Below are 21,722 nucleotides of genomic sequence, written 5' to 3'. Positions count from 1 at the left end.
TTAACAATCAGCAGAAATTCAGTGTGAGACAAAAACAGTTGAAAATGCTTTGAAATCTTACGCTGCTGATGGCTGACATGACAAAAAAAATTACAGCCTCGCTCGCCCTGGTTGAAGACTGCGAGCTGCTGCCGAAAAGGTCTTTCATTTTGCCGGCGTAGCCGCGAGGAAGCGAAACACGAACTGCCATCGAAGCACTTTGTAACCCCCCACCCTCGTGGCGTGGGGGAAAGTTTGCAGAGGCAGAAGAGGTTGAAAATTTTCCCACGCTATGTTGCTGAACTGAGCTGAAAGTTGAGTACCCTTTCTTTTGTCACACGAGAGTTTTACCTGCTACCTTGCTCTTTGGAGTTCACAATCACGGGCAAAAGTTGTTCGAGTTTATTCAATTTAATCTCGGTGGAAAGCTATTTCGCTTGGATCGGCAAAACTGCATTCAACGGAATGTTTTTTTTCCATCAGCCAAGTGAATGTTTGTTAGTGTCTGGTAATTCTCTAGGTAAGTGTAAATGCCATAAGTTAAATCTTAGTAGGATTGTATGCGAAATTTAATCGAATTAATAAACATTATATTCTAGATCTAACGCCGTGTAATGTTAGATGTACTTGGTTATCACGGTTATTTCGAGTAGGAAAACTGTCTTTGAAAGCACAGCCCCCAGTTTCACCGATATACGTAATGCTAAATAATGTTCAATCCATCTCGAATTGCTATGGCATCGTTACAGGTTGCTACAGGTAACGAAGTCCGTTTGCTCGGATGAAAGTTGGATCCTGTAGCATTCAATTTATTTCGACATCCCTCCGGCTTATACATATGACATTAGTTTATCATCGATCCAGTGAGTGCACTGGAAGCCCTATCTTTGGAGAAAATTCTTCAAACAATCCGACACCCGTATGTGAACTTGTTTCCAGTTCCCGGTGACCGGGACCGGGCTACAAAACTTACCCGAACCCACCCCACACCTGCAGAGAAAGGGAAGAAAACATCCGAGCGTAAGGGCAACCCTGGAAATGCTGCAAACTGCTGCTATTCATAGTTGTTTATGATGAAAGGTCAAATTGCATCCCCACCATACATCGTCAAAATCACGGAAAAATGTTCGTATCTACTGTCGAACAAATCTAATATTTATTGGAAATCGAAATATGACATCAATTGAGCTGTACTGTACTGTACATGTATATCCTTTCTACGATACCACACCGTGATTCAGTATGAGCACTGCAATTCTGGTTGGAAATACAACATAGAATTGCCCAAAGCACGTGTGCTGTTGAGTACGGAATGCTGTTGTATATGATTCTACTCTCGGTTCTGTAGCTTTCTTTGTGAGCTTTCGCTTCAATGCCACTTGCAACTAGCGATAGAACTGTGTGGAGTAAAATATCATCCAGGACAGCATGTCGAGTTGATATGACGATATTATGAGTATGAATGAATTCCTTCAGTTGCAGGCAAAAAGACTGGATGCAATATCACAGAGATAAATTGATGACTGTACGAGTCGCCGAAACGTCTTTACATTTTGTTTGATATGTTTGAGTGTGTTTTAGTTATTGCATTTGTAATTGCATCTAACTAATCAGACGTACATGCAGCAGACATTACTAATGAGCTCACGTGTCCTTTTCTTATTTATTAGCTATTTTTATATTCAGTTAATTTTCAATTTCTTATGCAAAGAGTAAATGCGTTTGTTGAATTGAATTGAATATGATAAATAAATTGCGAAAAATAATTGGATGGGCTTCTGGATTCTACCACAATTTTCGACTTCCAGTCGAGTGCGTTTTCAATTATACCATCAAAAGCGAGTTTGATATCCAGTTTTATTCTCGCTTTTCTCACAAAAATACCTAATTTTGTATTAAATAAGTGGAAAACTAAAGAACTGGAAAGTCTATAGAATCGAGATCTGAAATAAACAAAAAAAATGTGAAGATTATCCTTGATTTTTTCATTGATTGCCGTTGCTTTTGTATCCAGGGGGGTAAATGATTACAAAAGTAATATCTGATTACTACTCCCTTATACGCCTTACTGGAAACCCCTTACGCACACGCGATTTACTGTTGTTGTTGGTGGGTTTTCCACTGTTTTGTATAAAGGTTATCAAGCTGAGGGAAAACAAACTACTAATATAACTACGAATGAATGATGCGCACCCTGTTGTTTAACGGGAAATTAGCAGTCATTAAGTTTTCGTCGGAGAGCCCAATTTCGGAAGCAGTTTTTGGGTCCAAAACCGGGGTTATGTTTACAGAAATGTATTCACTGCATTCTTCTTGCCAATATGAAAAAAGTGAACATATTTTCATGAGATCAAAGTTTTTGTTTCAAACAAAAAACAGCTTTTGAAGCTTGCAAAATCGATGACGACTAATTTCACCTTAATATAGACTGGGGTTTTGGCCAGGCTACTGGCATCTGTACATTCGCAAATTTTTAACGCCAATTTTAGACCCCTTCCTTTTCAGGCTCACAGCAAATTCTACTCCAGATAATATAGTGTTCATGAAGTACTAGCGCATGTTGTGGTTTAGGTGGCACATGTATTGGTTTCAGCTGCGATTCTTACCACATTACATTAGGTCGTCCTGTCACAGGCCTAGTTTTGGCTGCAGACAACCCAAGCAGCAATGTAAGTTTTACTGTGTTCTTATTGCGGTTTTCATGACCAATTTTGGTCATAAAGGTCAACATAAGCGTGTAATGAAACTCAAATTGTTACTTATGAAGGCCCTTTAATATTAGGTTATGGACAGACAGACAGACAGACAGACAGACAGACAGACAGACAGACAGACAGACAGACAGACAGACAGACAGACAGACAGACAGACAGACAGACAGACAGACAGACAGACAGACAGACAGACAGACAGACAGACAGACAGACAGACAGACAGACAGACAGACAGACAGACAGACAGACAGACAGACAGACAGACAGACAGACAGACAGACAGACAGACAGACAGACAGACAGACAGACAGACAGACAGACAGACAGACAGACAGACAGACAGACAGACAGACAGACAGACAGACAGACAGACAGACAGACAGACAGACAGACAGACAGACAGACAGACAGACAGACAGACAGACAGACAGACAGACAGACAGACAGACAGACAGACAGACAGACAGACAGACAGACAGACAGACAGACAGACAGACAGACAGACAGACAGACAGACAGACAGACAGACAGACAGACAGACAGACAGACAGACAGACAGACAGACAGACAGACAGACAGACAGACAGACAGACAGACAGACAGACAGACAGACAGACAGACAGACAGACAGACAGACAGACAGACAGACAGACAGACAGACAGACAGACAGACAGACAGACAGACAGACAGACAGACAGACAGACAGACAGACAGACAGACAGACAGACAGACAGACAGACAGACAGACAGACAGACAGACAGACAGACAGACAGACAGACAGACAGACAGACAGACAGACAGACAGACAGACAGACAGACAGACAGACAGACAGACAGACAGACAGACAGACAGACAGACAGACAGACAGACAGACAGACAGACAGACAGACAGACAGACAGACAGACAGACAGACAGACAGACAGACAGACAGACAGACAGACAGACAGACAGACAGACAGACAGACAGACAGACAGACAGACAGACAGACAGACAGACAGACAGACAGACAGACAGACAGACAGACAGACAGACAGACAGACAGACAGACAGACAGACAGACAGACAGACAGACAGACAGACAGACAGACAGACAGACAGACAGACAGACAGACAGACAGACAGACAGACAGACAGACAGACAGACAGACAGACAGACAGACAGACAGACAGACAGACAGACAGACAGACAGACAGACAGACAGACAGACAGACAGACAGACAGACAGACAGACAGACAGACAGACAGACAGACAGACAGACAGACAGACAGACAGACAGACAGACAGACAGACAGACAGACAGACAGACAGACAGACAGACAGACAGACAGACAGACAGACAGACAGACAGACAGACAGACAGACAGACAGACAGACAGACAGACAGACAGACAGACAGACAGACAGACAGACAGACAGACAGACAGACAGACAGACAGACGGACAGACGGACAGACGGACAGACGGACAGACGGACAGACGGACAGACGGACAGACGGACAGACGGACAGACGGACAGACGGACAGACGGACAGACGGACAGACGGACAGACGGACAGACGGACAGACGGACAGACGGACAGACGGACAGACGGACAGACGGACAGACGGACAGACGGACAGACGGACAGACGGACAGACGGACAGACGGACAGACGGACAGACGGACAGACGGACAGACGGACAGACGGACAGACGGACAGACGGACAGACGGACAGACGGACAGACGGACAGACGGACAGACGGACAGACGGACAGACGGACAGACGGACAGACGGACAGACGGACAGACGGACAGACGGACAGACGGACAGACGGACAGACGGACAGACGGACAGACGGACAGACGGACAGACGGACAGACGGACAGACGGACAGACGGACAGACGGACAGACGGACAGACGGACAGACGGACAGACGGACAGACGGACAGACGGACAGACGGACAGACGGACAGACGGACAGACGGACAGACGGACAGACGGACAGACGGACAGACGGACAGACGGACAGACGGACAGACGGACAGACGGACAGACGGACAGACGGACAGACGGACAGACGGACAGACGGACAGACGGACAGACGGACAGACGGACAGACGGACAGACGGACAGACGGACAGACGGACAGACGGACAGACGGACAGACGGACAGACGGACAGACGGACAGACGGACAGACGGACAGACGGACAGACGGACAGACGGACAGACGGACAGACGGACAGACGGACAGACGGACAGACGGACAGACGGACAGACGGACAGACGGACAGACGGACAGACGGACAGACGGACAGACGGACAGACGGACAGACGGACAGACGGACAGACGGACAGACGGACAGACGGACAGACGGACAGACGGACAGACGGACAGACGGACAGACGGACAGACGGACAGACGGACAGACGGACAGACGGACAGACGGACAGACGGACAGACGGACAGACGGACAGACGGACAGACGGACAGACGGACAGACGGACAGACGGACAGACGGACAGACGGACAGACGGACAGACGGACAGACGGACAGACGGACAGACGGACAGACGGACAGACGGACAGACGGACAGACGGACAGACGGACAGACGGACAGACGGACAGACGGACAGACGGACAGACGGACAGACGGACAGACGGACAGACGGACAGACGGACAGACGGACAGACGGACAGACGGACAGACGGACAGACGGACAGACGGACAGACGGACAGACGGACAGACGGACAGACGGACAGACGGACAGACGGACAGACGGACAGACGGACAGACGGACAGACGGACAGACGGACAGACGGACAGACGGACAGACGGACAGACGGACAGACGGACAGACGGACAGACGGACAGACGGACAGACGGACAGACGGACAGACGGACAGACGGACAGACGGACAGACGGACAGACGGACAGACGGACAGACGGACAGACGGACAGACGGACAGACGGACAGACGGACAGACGGACAGACGGACAGACGGACAGACGGACAGACGGACAGACGGACAGACGGACAGACGGACAGACGGACAGACGGACAGACGGACAGACGGACAGACGGACAGACGGACAGACGGACAGACGGACAGACGGACAGACGGACAGACGGACAGACGGACAGACGGACAGACGGACAGACGGACAGACGGACAGACGGACAGACGGACAGACGGACAGACGGACAGACGGACAGACGGACAGACGGACAGACGGACAGACGGACAGACGGACAGACGGACAGACGGACAGACGGACAGACGGACAGACGGACAGACGGACAGACGGACAGACGGACAGACGGACAGACGGACAGACGGACAGACGGACAGACGGACAGACGGACAGACGGACAGACGGACAGACGGACAGACGGACAGACGGACAGACGGACAGACAGACAGACGGACAGACAGACAGACAGACAGACAGACAGACAGACAGACAGACAGACAGACAGACAGACAGACAGACAGACAGACAGACAGACAGACAGACAGACAGACAGACGGACAGACGGACAGACGGACAGACGGACAGACGGACAGACAGACAGACGGACAGACGGACAGACGGACAGACGGACAGACGGACAGACGGACAGACGGACAGACGGACAGACGGACAGACGGACAGACGGACAGACGGACAGACGGACAGACGGACAGACGGACAGACGGACAGATGGACAGACGGACAGACGGACAGACGGACAGACGGACAGACGGACAGACGGACAGACGGACAGACGGACAGACGGACAGACGGACAGACGGACAGACGGACAGACGGACAGACGGACAGACGGACAGACGGACAGACGGACAGACGGACAGACGGACAGACGGACAGACGGACAGACGGACAGACGGACAGACGGACAGACGGACAGACGGACAGACGGACAGACGGACAGACGGACAGACGGACAGACGGACAGACGGACAGACGGACAGACGGACAGACGGACAGACGGACAGACAGACAGACGGACAGACGGACAGACGGACAGACGGACAGACGGACAGACGGACAGACGGACATACGGACAGACGGACAGACGGACAGACGGACAGACGGACAGACGGACAGACGGACAGACGGACAGACGGACAGACGGACAGACGGACAGACGGACAGACGGACAGACGGACAGACGGACAGACGGACAGACGGACAGACGGACAGACAGACAGACGGACAGACGGACAGACGGACAGACGGACAGACGGACAGACGGACATACGGACAGACGGACAGACGGACAGACGGACAGACGGACAGACGGACAGACAGACAGACAGACAGTCAGACAGTCAGACAGACAGACAGACGGACAGACACTGACTGATGAGCCGATAAAACCTAAGTCTAAAGAATTATCGAATACAGTCGATAACCACGACAAATATGTAAAAATTTGTATTCAGAGGATTTCGGGGCCAGGAAAGGTTCTTATGTTGGTTTGAAGCCTTTCGCCTCTTCGGATGGGGTGGCTTTTATACAAATGAAGCACAACTTTCTGCATAACTCGAGAACTAGTACAGCAAATGGAATCAAATCTGGCATGTGATGGTTTTTGGAGGCTGGAATTTTTTCTGTGGTAAATTGAGATCCCTCCCCCTGTAAGAGAGCCCCCCCCGTACAAATTAAATAGAAATTGCCACATAACTCGATAACTAATCAAGCTAACGGAATCAAATTTGGCATGTGGGAGTTTTTGGAGGCATAACTTTTTGCTGTAGTGTATTGAGACCCCTCCCCTTTCTAAGAGGGGGGGCTTCCATATAAATGAAACACAATTTTCTGCGTAACGCGAAAACTAATCAAGCAAATGGAACACAATTTGGCATATGAAGAATTGAGACCCTTACCCTTTTTGTGGTTTAAGACCACCTCCTTTGAAAGGCAAAGCAAAGCGTGGGTGCTAATTCCGTGGTTGAAATTTGACCTTCTGTTTTTATACGATTTTTTTTTTCATGATGGTTTGAGACCCCTCCTATCTCTCTCATGCACATAAAACAGAAATTTTGTATAACTCAAAAACCAATCGAACTTGAGAAATTACAGACTCTTTCATAAAACATTAGTCAATAGCAATACCACCAAAAACTACATATAGTAACACTAAATGAAAATTAAATAAAATTTAATAAAAATGTCTAAAAAAGTAAAAAAAAACAAACAAAAATCGGAGCTAAATAAACAAAACAGGATAAAAATCATTTAATTAGAACATACCAAAACCCAAATATGAAATGAAAAACTGAAAAAAAGAAAACAATAAAGGTTATTGAACTTGATCCAATTGTAAATAAACAAGAAAAATAAAAACTTACTTAATTATTTCCAGCAGCATAGAATTGCTCTCCACTGTACTCGGTTCTGGGCTACTCGTTGCCAACCCGTTGAGCGTCTCGGCACACGTAAATCGGCTGCAACTTGGTCGAGCCATCTGAAGAGAACAGATTTCACTGCACAGTCAGTCGTCTGGCATTCTTGCGACATGGCCGGTCCACCGTAATCTTCAACTTTCGCCAGGTGACGACGCTGGGAATCTCCCGAAGTAGTGCCTGCAGCTCATGGTTCATACATCGCCACCATTCTCCGCTTTCCGTTTGTACTCTGCCAAAAATACAGTTGCAAGTCCAAAGGAAGACTACTGATCTGTTTCAAGTGTTGCTCAACAAGATTGAACCTACTGCTTTAACACATGCAGATTTCGACAGGTCGAATAATTCTGGCTTTTGGGATCGAAAACAGACCACAACTTCGACTGGCCCGAATCAGACAGACTCGAGACCGGAGTTCAATTTTCGTCGTGACATCGATTTTATTCAAATATGTTTCGGGCGTGTCTATCTCTACTTCAGCGATACAAATCAATTCGTGAGCAATACTCTGAAATGTAACAAAAAGGAACACGTGATTTTGGTATCGTACTTGATTGATAGCAACACCAAGAGAGTAATACAGCTTAACGGAAAGTAAGTACAAGAAAACTGTGTTCAAATAGCCAATGAACAAGACAAAATAAGGATCGACACCAAGATAAACATTGGATCAAAACATGTTTTGCACAATGAAATTCTTTAGTGCATCAACGTATCGTAAAGTTTTTTCTCCTGTCAACATCAGCATTACCACACAGTTGGTAGGTACGGTTATCTTTGCATTAACAATATTGCTCTTCGCATCAATCACGATCGCTGTATTATGCATAATGCTCCTCCGGGGTCCGGGGCGGGCAGCAGACAGCGAGCAGCGGGGTCGTAAACGCATCAAACTGTGACCGTCGATATCCGCTTAGTCAGTGCAGAAGCAGTGTTTCCACGAACAACCGGCAACCGGCAGTGACCGACCGACCTTCTTCTGTAGACCGGACTAACGAGAGCAAACCGAGAAAAGCATCTCCGGCGGAACAAAATAAAGTTTACGGAAACTTGAGCCGGCCGGCGGTGTGTGTGTGGTGCAGTGCAACAGAGATTATATTTCAATTTGTATATTGACCGGGGAAATTGCATTAGTGCGCTGGCTGCGGCACAGCTGGAAACGTCAGGTTCCCAGTTGTTGTCGTCCCACCGGAACCGGGTAAAGATTCGTAATTGTATACCTTCGTCGGTGGGTATTGCCGTGTTGGAATTTGCCAAATGAATCGTTTCCCCAGTGCTTCCGGGATTTCGTTTACTATTAGAACATCCGGTGTTTTTGGTCGAGCAGGTAAATATTATTCCCTTTTCGATTGCTTTTACCCTGTTGCTCTGCAGGACTGCAACCCCTCCTCGCACTGTATACAGTCGGCAGTGGGTGGCTGGGTGGTGTGAGTTATCTGAGAATGATGATGTTGCCACCGAGTGGCGAACGAACTTCATCTGCATTTCAAAGCTTTCCTGTTATGGACGATCGACTCATTTTGTCAGGACTTTACTGCTGCTGCTGCTGTGTACACAGTCAGTTTGTGTGCTATTCGCTGGAGGAAACGGTTCATAACAGGAATAGGGAAAATTGGTATGGGAAATTGATAAGAAAAATATGTCACCACTTTAGCTGATGTTTCTCAAGTGTTTCGAAAAGAAGTCGTTTTTTTCGAGTAGAACAAATTGCGTTATGTTACATCAGTCAGTATCTAGGATTCTGCTCGATAGCGTCAGAATCGAATCGACTGTAGAACGTCGTAATTGTCCTGTGCACCAGCTACTAAGCCATCATCGGCTGCAAAGCTTGTGTACGCTACACAGAAGGTCATGTCCCAAGAGTAGGGAGAATGCCAAGATTTTGCTTTGCTTTTTACCAGCTATAAATAGCATCATAAACTTGAACGAGAAATTTTCAACTTCAACCAACTGGTGCACAATGGAAGGCAACTTAACATTTATGTTTATTCTGTTGAAGGAGTTTTGTTGCTTAGACTATTATTGATACTGTTTTATGTTGTTGTTGAAATCTTTCTTTAAAACTTGCTTCTGCAAAACGCAGTTCGAAATATACCTGGGGGTGTAGTTGGAGAGTAACTTTTCACACTCTAATCACAACTAATTTTGTGTTGATAGTCTTAAGACTAATAAAAGTCAGTATCAGCTGTTTAATTTTCAATTGACTTTATGTTTATGAGGACAAGTTTGAGTGAATTTGGCAAACAGAGCAAACAAATTTGATGCATGCCATAAAAAAGTCACTCATGTTTACTTGGAGTTCCTCTGCTGCATCACCTGCCCTACCAGCAGTCCATTTTTATTTAGTAAGCAAAATAGCTTTTATGGAGTGAAAAAATTTCGTGAAACCGTTTAAAAAACCGTTCCGCGGGTCATATTCTCACGTCATACTCAGCTGACATGTGACTGTCAGCACACGAGAGCTTGCACACTCCATTTGCTGCTGCACTGCATCTATCGGGTGCAAAACGCTTTTTAACGGGGGTGGTGGTAACGGAGCGGCAAAGCATGTCATTTCGGTTGACATCTCCGCACCAACCGGTCGGTGCGGTGCGCTGCGGTGACGTGTGGAGCTGATGGTTCCAAACTTGGTTAATCCCATATGAACCTTACTTAAATGGATGGGAAACAGGACTTTGCGCTGCACTCACGGATGTGTTCCGTGTTCCGTCAGACCGGGCGGTCGGTTGAGTTTCCCCTGATCTGCAAAGAAATTGTACTGCCAGCCGCACACACAGCGAGTCGGCGGCACACAGTTGAGTCCGGAGAGCCGGAAAATATTCGTTTCAACCGCAGTAAATTGAATTATGTTCCGGGTTGGTTGGTTGGTTTGCTGACGCTGGATCAGTTGTAACTTTCGTGTGAATGTGTAGCAAGACAGAGAAATTCATGTTGCAAACAGAAGTTGTCGAGCGTCAGACGGAGAGTCGACATCAGTGACGAATGACAGAAGACACACGTCACACAAGCCAGCAGCAGCAACCCTAGACGGGTTTCTTAACTAGCGAGACGGGTGTTATTATTTTTACGAACTGATTGAAGTGATGGTGGAAGTTTCTATTTTATAAATTATGAATCTCAGACAAAAAAAACTTGTAAGGGCTAAAATTGTTTCAGTATTCTATGTTATTCGTCAATTAGTTCGTATACATTTTTTAATCACGACGGTAGTCTTTGAATAATTTTCGGTCGTGAGATACTGAAGCTGCTGCTGAAGGGAGCTGAAACCACTCAGAATAAACGAAAGGTTCATCTCTCATACAAGGAAACCGGTTCTTGGATAATACTCCCTACATCTGGCCGTAAACGCACTATAAGGACACCGGAAACTAGGCATTACATACTAGGCAAACTAGGGAGCACCAAAGGATTGACTGTTGATACTTTCAAGCAAATTCGATTAATTTAAAACAAATGTTATGGATATACCACAGACTAACAGACATAACAGCGATGAAGAGCTTGAATCGCAATCAAATAATTGAAACTTTTGGACATGTTTAGAATTTCACCTTTATAACAATATTCCGCCAACAAACTCGGTTCGTGCGTCTCCAAATTCTCGACTGTCGCACACTTTTCAGGTCATGCTTCACTTGGTCTAACCATCGAGCACACTGCGCACCTCTGCGTCTTGTACCAACCGGATTCGAGGCGAAAACCATTTTTGCGGGTATTGCGTTCGCGGAAGAGCTGCGCCAGCTCGAGGTTCATCCTTCTGCTCCATATACATACACCGCCAAAGATGGTCCTAAGCGCACGACGTTCAAAAACGGTCAGTGCTTTCAAGTCCCCGTCGAGCATTGTCCACGTTTCGTGCCCGTAGAGGCCTACCGGTCTTATTAGCGTTTTGTATATAGTACATTTGGTACGGGGGTGAAGCTTACTAGACCTTAGGGTCTTGTGAAGTCCGTAGTAGGCACGACTTCCGGCAAGAGCACGTCTGCTTATTTCTCTGCCACACTTGTTATCCGACGTCATCAACGACCCGAGGTATACCAATTCGTCCATCACCTCGAACCCGTCTTCGTCGACTACCACACTACCTAAGCAACCAAAAGTTCCGATAAAAGTGGATTTTTTAGCCAAATCAGCTACCCAAATTACCATGAATAGAATTCTATTCAGCTTAATTTTTAGGCAACTAACCGTACTATCAAGTTTCAAATAGGAATGCTAAGCAACTTTCAAACAGAACTAGAAAGTTCGCAAAAAGCCTGCTTAAGTCGCTGTATAGAACGCTGCTCAGCTCGGAAAAAAACTTTGATAATCTCAAAATTAAAAAGTAATTTTCCAATTTTCGCTGTTTTCCTTAACTAAACCATTTGTTTTGGTTATTAATGATAAGCTTAGATCGAAAACCTAAATCAGAAGAATAATGATTGTTTATTAATATTAATTTATTTTCATAATTTGCCTCGAGTTTCGAACTCGAGTACTCCTCTTGGTAACCTAGATACATACCACTGCTCCATTGCTGAAATATGAAATCTGCATAAATTTCACTCAATGTACTGATGTCTCATTTACTGTAACATCAAGGACAGCCCCTGGTTTCTTTTTGAACCTGAAAGCCATGATCTCAACTTGAAGTCCAGAAATAGTACGCGTAAAACTTCATCCGAACGTGACAGTTCAGGAAAAGTACGCGCGAAACATTTTTCGAACTGGATGGTTCGTAAAAAATACGCGCGAAGCTTTATGTGAACTTGCGTTTGACAGTTGACCAGTTTGTTTTGAATGTTTCAGCAGAAGCAAGCGGTAATTTTTTCTGCAGCAACATTTTTCGCAAAATCCAGGTTAGTAATTATATATAATGCAAACGATATTAACTGACGCAAAATTAATTACAGCTTCATTGATTACAGATATGCCGTTTGCCGTAGCCGAGACTATGAACGCACAATGAGCTTTCGGCAGTGCCAGAAAAATGGATCTGAAGCTCCAAATCTGGAAACATTATGCTGTGGCCCAAGTCACAACGAGTTCAAGATGTGAAAAAATGCTTCGGGATGCCAACATCACCCCCAAAAAAGCATGGCTAAAATATAAATGTACGATCAAGCGGAATGGCATCCCGTCCTAGGATGAGGCGATGGGCTTATGAGAGGAACTCTCCGGTGAATCCTCATCAGATGCGCGGCCAGCCAACAGCCAACGCAAGAAAAAGGTTAACCACAAACCTGTGAGCTTTCAAAACATGCTGGTTCTGGATAGTGCAGGTCTGCCTCTACCTCCAGTAATTGCAAAGCTGGAACCACCAGTCGCTCCACTACGACCAACCGCCGCACCGTTGCAGCCACAACCCATACCAATGCAACCACCACTCACTTTACCGCAGGCATAGAACAGACCATTTCTTTTTATTGTTTTAGAAAAATTCATTTTTTGTTTTAATACGGAGTATAAATTTCATTATTCAATCAAAACGCCGTTTCAGTGTATGCGTCGAAGTTTCGCTTCAATTTCAAACTTTCAAATCGCAGGTTAAACTTTCAAGTCGTATATTGAACTTTCAAGTCGCATGATGAATTTTCAAGTTGCTACAAATATTAACGGCACTTTATTAGGAATTAAGTTCGGTTTGGAAATGTAGTATCATGTTGTTCAGCAAGAAAGTACTGCAGAACTAAATATGAATTTCCGAGTTCGCTCCTTAAGTGAAATCCGAACTTTTGGTTGCTTGGGTATTGCCTATGCGCGCTCGTTTCAGTTTCAATTTGGTATACTGCTCAGCAACCACCTGGAACATCCATGCGACAATGTTCACCTGCGTCGTCAATATCTTCTAGCGCGATGTTGAACAGGAGACAGGAAATACTATCGCCTAGTCGAAGTACCCTGCATGTTTCAAATGGACTTGATAACGTGCCTGAAATCCTCACAAAGCACCGAACACCATCCATCATGGCAAATCCGTTTGGTTAGCTTTCCGGGAAAGCCGTTTTCGTCCATCACGGTCGATAGTATCGTAGGCGGCCTTGAAATCTATGAATAGGTGGTGCATAGGGACTTGGTATTCGCGACACTTTTGGAGGATCTGTCGCAGCACAAAGATTTGGTCCGTTATCGATCGCCCGTCTACAAAATCGGTTTGACAACTTCCGACGAATCTACTTGCTAGCGGCGATAGAGGGCTAAAGATGGTCTGAGAAAGCACTTTATAGGTGGCGTTGAGAATGGTGATCGCTCGATAGTTCTCACATTTCAACTTGTCGCTCTTCTTGTATATTGGGTATATACGGGTATAAGTACGGTAGCTGTTCTGTTTCCCAGATCCTGACTATCAGCCGATGCCAGCTGCCTTATTGTCGTTAAGCTGTTTGATGGCTTCGACCACTTCACCTATTATGGGGGTCAGCACATCACCATCATCCGCCGTACTGATGTAGTCATTCTCCCTGTTGTCTTGATATTCCGTCTCCGTCCCAGTCAGATGCTCATTGTAGTGCTGCTTCCACCTATCGATCACCTCTTGTTCATCTAACAAGATCCCTCTGTCTTTATCTCAACATGTTTCGGCTCGCGGCACGAAGCCTTTGCCGGATACGTTTAGTTTCTTTCTTGCGAATGCATTTCTTGGTTCTACAATTGGTGGCTCTCAAGTTATTTTTGTACACCAAGGAGCTCGAAATCGAAATCGAATGGGTATTTAGCGACGATTGGGTTTTTTTACGCAATACGATGATGCTTTTCCGGCCAAAACACGTATTATCCATCTGCATGTTATTTTTGTAGAAACAGGATCAAAATTTTCTTCAAACATTCGTTCTTGTACACATCTTGACTGATAGCCAAACCAGAAGGCTTGAACGATGGCTTAGAAATACTTCTCTCGGAAATGACAATGTACAGCATCACTTTCTGTTCAAATTTATGTTTAAACTTAAATCTTATGTTCGGAGGTGCGGTAGAACTATCCATGGAATAGCATCGATCATTTCCGGAAATGTGCGTCTTCGAAACAAAAATTTTCCGGAACAATTTTTTATCAACCAGCGGCATTGGATTTCAGCGTCGAAATCTGTCCCTCAGGGTTAACTGTGTGGCATGTTTTGACATCGCTTTTACCGTTTTTAGTCACTCTGGTTCCTTTTCTCCTCTTGGATATGAAATGGGGACGGCAAATGAGGAGCGTCGAATATAGCTCTAGCCATCCCAAGCCTCTAGCTAGCGCCTCAACGTGGCCATACCTGGTAATGCTCTATTGAGTAGCCAAGCTAGGAGGTGCGATGCTGGGTGGTTCTCGGCTGCCTGATCTCAAAACCGCGGTTTTGGGCAGACGGCGGATCCACACGGCCTTGCTAATAGGGAAGCCTAATATAAGTTATTTTAATTATTTTTTTTCGTTTTAGCTTATGAAGCATCTCCTGCTATATAGTAAAAACTTTGGCCAAAACGGCAACTGCAACTGGATACCAGAATGAAAAAAATAAATGAATTATTAGAAGCACTTATGGAACCTGAAAGGATTCAACTCTATTCCACACGAAGGACTGCTGGTGAGATTGTTATATTTTTGCCCATATATACCACATTTCATCTTAATATCATATTATTAATAGTATTATTATTGATATCATAAATGTGGAAGGCTGGATGATGGAGTGGCTTGCCAACCTGAATCCTTAAGGTCTGAAGCAAATATGGCCCTTCTCAATTCAAAAGAAACAAATGATCACGTGGGTTAAAGTTGGTACAGCGAAATTGATTATTACTTAGAAGGATCCTAATGCTGGAAGGCGACTCTTATAACCCCGGAATGCGCACAAGTGCCTCTGCTTGTGGGTCCGCCCAATCCCTTTTGGCCCTTCTGTAACAGCATTAGTGTAAAATTCATTTGATAATCAAATTTGGATCTACTGTAATTCTACCTACATGCCTTGGCAAGTCCTTGAAGGGATGGTGGCTTTCCCCTACTACTACTCTGGTTCCTTTTCTCCTCTTCGTCGCCTTTTCCGTATATGTGAGCATTCTGCACTGTGCATCGTCATTGCGTTTCTCAGACGCTTTTAGGTGTCTTTTCATCGTATTTTTGTTGTTTTTCGTCATTTTATTATTGTATTTTCTTCGCTTTCGCCATTTGTTTGTCATTTCTCCTGGTGTCGACTTTTCATGTTCTGTTTGTCATCTTCTTATCGATTTTGGTTGTGTTTATCGTTTTTCGAAGTCTATTTTTTTGGGCATTTTTGGGGGTTTTGTCGTTATTTGTGCTGTTGTTTTGGCATCTTTTTGTTGGTTTTCCTTAATCTTTGTGTCATATTTTTCGTCGTCGTTTTACCACTTTTGGTAGCCTTTTAGTGTCACTTTTTTGCCACTTTTTCGTCGTTCTGTGCGTTCTTTATACAAGAAAATTTTTGTCTTTTTGTTTTCATCGTTCTTTCGTCGTCTTTCTGCTGTATTTTCATTATTTTTAATCATTTTTTCAGGTTTTGCCTCTTCTTTGACGCTCTTTGACTTTTTATGGTTACAGGTCAATATGTTTGTTTATTTGTCTCTAGTTTAGCGTCTTTTTGTGCTGCCACAACTTGAGCTAAATGACATAAATTATAAATTTCGTTTGTACTCAAAATATATGTTAAGTTTAGCACTTTTTTGAGAAGTTCATACTTAGATACTGGCCACCGGATTTTCACAGAATATGTTTTTACTGCTATGTTAAACCGTTAATTAGAAATGCAATCTTTTTAAAGTCTTAAAATTTATTGGCAAAAAATCGTTGGAATTATCATAGTTTTTCAATTTTCAGCGCTCTTTAGTTGTACTGGTGTTTATTTTTTGTTAAATGTTAACAAACAATAAATGTTAAATTTACTCGATGGCTTTAGAAATATATCGTGAAAACTACCATAAATGTTAATAGGTCTCAGTATTTTCTAATGCAGTGCTTACATACCAGTTTACATAATACATTATCATAGTAGAACTAAACGAAATTTTTCTCCGCAAAAAAAACGTAGGTGTGTGTTTTTAATTTAACCCGCGAATAGGTGGTTTCTATTATGGTTTTTCTCTGTGTGTAGAAGTATTTCATAAATAAAAGTTTTATCTTCAAACTACACCATATCCTGTCAGTTTTAACGTCATTTGCTCTTGCATAACATTCGATTAACTTCTTGTGGATAATGTAGCACCTTTCTTGACTTGCCCGAGAAATACACATTTCGTGTTTTTAGCCTGGATAATTCTCATGTTTGGTTGAAATTTGTGTTTTATTTGTATGAGAGCAGCCCCCTTCCAGGAAGGGAGGGGTCTCAAACCATCCTAAAAACCTTCCTCGATCCCAGAAACTCCTGCATACAAATTTTCAAGCATTTTCGATCGATTCAGTAGTTTTCGCGTCTATAAGGGTCATACAAACAGACAGAGAGACCGACAGGTATAGATAATTCGTCTGACAATTTTGTCTTAAGACTGTGCATACTCTTCCTAAATGATATTCAGTTTTTTCACTTGGTTTACCAATAGTACACCGCCTCTAGTTTTTGACCGCCCAGTTAGCTTCGGGGTACGATGCTGGTCTAACAAGCCAGTCGTCGTATGTTCGAATCGGCGGTGGCTTGCTAGATAGAGTCAGTAGGATCGTTGCACTGGCCCCGTAATTTTCCTGTATTCCAACAGCCGGCTGCGAAGTCTGTCGATAAAGAAGGGTAATGTCTAAAGACGGTATAAACCCAAGGCTTTACTCTAGTTTCTGATAATAAAGAACAGAAGTTGGCGCCATGCGCCATGCATGAGAGTGTGCTTGAAACAATCAATGTTTCCCTGTTGAATACAACATATGTCATTACTTTGTAACGCATATTGTACATTTCGGAAACAGCCCAATTTTGGGTAACAGTAAATTTCCTCAGCGCAGCAGCATTACTCTCTCGTGCATCTCAGTTTGTTTTGTGTTTATCGCTAATCGGAATATAACGTTTGACGCCTAAAACAATAAAAAATTGGTAAACATTGTTTTTATTTATCGCGTTCATGTTGCGAAATTTAATTTCTTCGAATTGAAATGTCGCAAACATATTCAGCTCCCGGCTCTCGTGCGGTATCAAAATCACTTTTCCGGGCTTTCGGAAGAATGGTAGTAAGATGCTATGGAGAGATATATGAAAAGTTTGTGTTTTATCAAAATTAGACAAAATTTATATGAAAACTAGCTGACCCGACAAACTTCGTATTGCCACAAATTAACCTGTGTTGTACATAAATCATGAATCTCGGACTTCTCGAGTTTTGCAAGCCCCCCAGTGGGCGGCGCTTCCGACGGCGGGTCACCGGCAACACTCGCGACCGGCTCGTCCTGAATGATCTAGTGTTACTATAGATAGTTTTTGTGGTCTTGTTATTGATTAATGTTTTATGGAAGAGTCTCGAATTTCTCGAGTTGGATTAGTTTTTGAGTTTCGCAAAAACTTCTGTTTTATTTGTATGAGAGTCCATATCCCCCTACCACAGGGGTGAGAGGTCTCTAACTATCATAAAATAAATTCAAGACTCAAAAATCTCCTACATGCTAAATTTGGTTCCATTTGCTTGATTAGTACTCAAATTATAAGGAAATTTGTATTTCATTTGAATGGGAGCCCACCCTCTTAAAAGGGAAAGGGGTCGTAATACACCACAGAAAAAAAATTCTGCCATCTAAAACTCTCACATGCCATATTTGGTTCCATTTGCTTGATTAGTTCTAAAGTTATGAGCAAATTTGTATTTCGTTTGAATGGGAGCCCCCCCCCCTCCTAAAAAGGTAAGAAGTCCTAATTCATCATGGGAAAAATGGTTGCCTCCAAAAACACCCACATGCCAAATATGGTTCCATTTGCTTGATTAGTTCTCGAATTATGAGGAAATTTGTATTTCATTTGTATTGGAACCCCCCTCCTAATGTGGGAAGAGCTCCTAATTCATCACAGAAAAAATTCTTGCCTCCAAAAACACCTACACGCCAAATTTGGTTCCATTTGCTGGATTAGTTCTCGAGTTATGAGGAAATTTGTATTTCGTTTGTATAGGACTCCCCCTCCTAAAGTGGGGAGGGGTCCCAATTCATCATTGAAAAAAAAAATTGTCTCCAAAAACACACACATGCCAAATTTGGTTCAATTCGCTTGATTAGTTCTCGAGTTATGAGGAAATTGGTATTTCATTTGTACAGGAGCCCCCCCTCTTAAAGTGAGGAGGGGTCCTAATTCAACATAGAAAATTTTCTTGCCCTCGAAAACCTTCACATGCCAAATTTGGTTCCATTTGCTTGATTAGTTCTCGAGTTATGAGGAAATTTGTATGGAAACCCCCCCTCTTAAAGGGGAGAGGAGTTATAATTCCCCTTATAAAGAGGGGAGGGGTCTCAAATTACCCTAGAATAAATTCTTGTCACCGAAAACACCCACATGCCAAATTTGGTTCTATTTGCTTGATTAGTTCTCGAGTTATGCAGAAATTTGTGTTTCATTTGTATGGGAGCCCCCCCTCTTAGTGGGGGGAGGGGTCTCTAACCATCACTAAAACCTTTCCTGGCCCCAAAAACCTCTACATGCAAATTTTCACGCCGATTGGTTCAGTAGTTTTTGATTCTATAAGGAACACAGGACAGACAGACAGAAATCCTTCTTTATAGGTATAGATTAAGCATAACAGAGTAACTGTACCACCAATAAAATGTGATTAGTGATTGTTTTTCAGGTAGGTTAATATAGATAAGTGAGAAATTTCGATTTTACTACTACTAGAAAAGCGTCATCTTTTGCAAAGCAATGGTTCGTGTGGTGTCCTATTGGAAGAATCCTGAGAGCGACCGACCGCCTGACCTTTTTTTGGATTCGTTCGATCCTTCAGTTCCAAGTTACGTCGTTCAGTGTCCATATTATGGTGGTTTCGTTTTCAACAATCGGTCTAATGAGGGAACAGTGTAACGCCTTGCGATGCGAACAATGCGAATCCGTCCTACGCAATTTTGTCGGTTTGGTTTGCTTATGATCCAGTAAAATACCAAAGGTAATCTAACATAACTGGATCTGTAGAATGATTAAAGGTCATGACGAGTTTGTTCAGCTGACACCAATTGACGAACACGGTTAGCAACATTTGCAAATGGAAGCAGTCCTCGATACAGCTCACTATAAGCTCACGAAGATTTTCTAATCATCGGTGCCAAGAAGTTTTAAACCAAGGTTTAAAACCAAGCAAGAATGCAACATCGTTGAAGAAAATGACGAATAAAAGTGGTCCTGAACTGCTTCCTTGCGGTACGCCAGGCACATTAACAAATGATGAATTCTTCCAGCTAGATAGAATGAAAACCGCGACATCAATCTGCTCGAGGCTACCATTCGCAACAATTTACGGACAGGCTTCAGGCAACCGCTTTGAAGCTCTATCGTAGTGCAGAAATCATATCAGTAATTGGCAAATTAGACGAAGAAGTAGAAATGAACATATTTCACCGTTTTCGCGTAGTCCAACTAGGAAAATATCATCAGTGTTACTATTATTGTCGGTGTACTTCATTCAGAGAGTTTTATCTACCATCAAAGTAAAAACTGCATGTTGGTATTGACTGCCTGACAGTATTAACGTAAATCTTCCCTTTTTAATTCACCACTTACTTGAGTAAACCCTCTTTACTATTCTGTTCATGTTATTCTCTTAGAAGAACTCTATTAGAAACTTTCATACGTATAGCTACTTAAAACAAGTACTTGATTCGTAGAACCGTAAAAAATCCTAAATCCGTAAACCAAGTCGAAATAGTTTTCTAGTGGAGAAAGTTGTCGATGAATGAGTCATGTATGGTTTACTTTTTTCAAAAAAAAAAAAAAACATCTTTTTCATACGTTCTTATCCATGATATTTGTTAAAATTCAATTTTATGTGAAAATCAATTTTATGTCAAATGCAAAGTATAATTTCAACCAGTTTCTAATCGTCGGATTTAGCCAAGCTATATCCAGCTAGCATTTTCATATGTTTAATATGTTTAAAAAAGGTAAAAATCAGCATTACGTACAGATATACATGCTAAATAAATCGTATTTCATGCGCAAAATTGGCATATCCGTACTAATTTGGAGGCGATATACGTGATTACGAATAATTTTGAGCGTTACGACTATATAAGTAGTTATATACGATAATATCCGATTAAGCGCGAGTCGCTTCGTACTACTCTACGATTTTGTGCTAAAAATCGTATGTATGTCAGTCATTATCATTATATACGACAGAAAATCAACTTGATCCCACTTTATCCAGCTTTAGTTACTATTTCGAGTTTGTTAGGAGATATTTACGATAGTTTTCGTACATTGATATACGAGTTGGTGCTAGCTGGGTAGGCTATTCTTTATATGCCAACCTCTTCTATTTGAGATTTGTCAGAATTATTCAGATTTTTCTAATTCACCCGCGAATGCTGCTGTGTTTTCAAGGCAGCATAATACCAAACAAAAGATTTTTTCAGCCTTTATTGCTAGGAGCATCGACATTCTAGGACACCGGCAATGAAGTCGGCTCTTTGTTGAAGTACATAGCAGAATAATTGATTGCGTTTCTGAAGCGTATGACAAAGAAGGGTAGACACCGCCAA

The sequence above is a fragment of the Sabethes cyaneus genome, chromosome 1 (assembly GCF_943734655.1).
Source record: "Sabethes cyaneus chromosome 1, idSabCyanKW18_F2, whole genome shotgun sequence".
Lineage (NCBI taxonomy): Eukaryota > Metazoa > Arthropoda > Insecta > Diptera > Culicidae > Sabethes > Sabethes cyaneus.
This window is presented reverse-complemented; position numbering follows the sequence as displayed.